The sequence below is a fragment of the Bison bison genome, unplaced genomic scaffold (assembly GCF_000754665.1).
Source record: "Bison bison bison isolate TAMUID 2011002044 unplaced genomic scaffold, Bison_UMD1.0 scf7180017864270, whole genome shotgun sequence".
In the NCBI taxonomy this organism is placed as follows: Eukaryota; Metazoa; Chordata; class Mammalia; order Artiodactyla; family Bovidae; genus Bison; species Bison bison.
The window spans coordinates 6,839,767-6,841,004 of NW_011494842.1; the positions used below are offsets into that span (position 1 = coordinate 6,839,767).

General features: G+C 52.3%; 1 protein-coding gene across 1 annotated transcript in view; it reads right to left on the reverse strand.

Annotated features, from left to right (window-relative positions):
* LOC104995006 (chromosome unknown open reading frame, human C6orf106) overlaps positions 1–1,238 on the reverse strand; it is a 109,344-nt gene that overhangs the window by 107,668 nt on the left and 438 nt on the right. The window lies entirely within an intron of this gene.

A 1,238-nucleotide genomic window follows, 5' to 3' on the forward strand; every position in this document is an offset into this window, starting at 1 on the left:
GCCGCCGCCTCCGCCTCCTCCCGCGCCGCGCCCACTGCGCAAGCGTCGCCTGCCTAGACCCCGCCCCTTCCTCTCTCAGAGGCCCGCCCTCAGTGGCGTCACAACCCCGTGACGTCCCCCGCGTGACCTCACCACGGTGGGGCGAGGGGGCGGGCGGAAGGAAGGAGGAAGGGGAAGGCCAGGAGGCGCGGGGAGGTGACTCCCTGACTGACCTTTTTCTCGGCCCGCCCCTACCCTGAGGAGGAGGAGTTAAGCCCTCGGGCTGGAGCAGGGGGAAAGCTGGGGGGTCTTGGTCTACGACCGTGTGAGCGTTTTGGAGGTGAGGAAACTGAAGTCGGGAAAGAAACTAGAGACCAGGACGAGATCCAAGTACCAGATTGCACGCAGGACCCATTCTTCTTCGCAGCCAGGGCTTTGCCCCTCCCGCTGGAAGCGCTTGTTTGCTTAAGTTTCTAGAGCTGCTTTCGCAGAGGGATAATGCCCTGAATAGTTGGTTGCCGGCCACACACTTGGTGGCACCGGTGCTGTTTTGTTATGCAACGGTAGTCTCCAGTCTCCGGAAAGTAAAGGAGGCCTCGGTGCAAACGGCAATCACGGGTCCGTGCCAACACCGCATGTAATCTTCCACCCACTCGTCAACACCAAGCCTCTCAAAATAAAGTTTAAGTCATGAGAATGTGACCTGCCTTGTTTCGTTTTTAGAAAGCAAAGTGTTACTGTGCATATAGTACATATAGTACCTGATCAAGGCCCCATTTCAAAACTAAAGAATAAGAAAGGAAGCATAGGGACTACCTTCTTTCACCTTCTTCACCGTCTTCATTCTTCTTTCACCACGTTTGCCCGACACTCCTACATCCCCATGGGGGAAGGATGAATAAGAAATGGTCTCCTGCCTTTAAGTGGCTCTCTGTCTTAAGGAAAGTAAGAACCAGAAAGTTTGTATGCCTTGTCCAAAAATACAGAGCCGCAAAACTAGAAACTATCTTTCATTCCTATGTTTTCCATAACAATTTCAACAAGTAGACAGCTAGAATAAGAGACCAGTAGCATCTGGGGTGATGCTTTTGAACTGTGGTGTTGGAGAAGACTCTTGAGAGTCCCTTGGACTGCAAGGAGATCCAACCAGTCCATTCTGAAGGAGATCAGCCCTGGGTGTTCTTTAGAAGGACTGATGCTAAAGCTGAAACTCCAGTACTTTGGCCACCTCATGAGAAGAGTTGACTCATTGGAAAAGT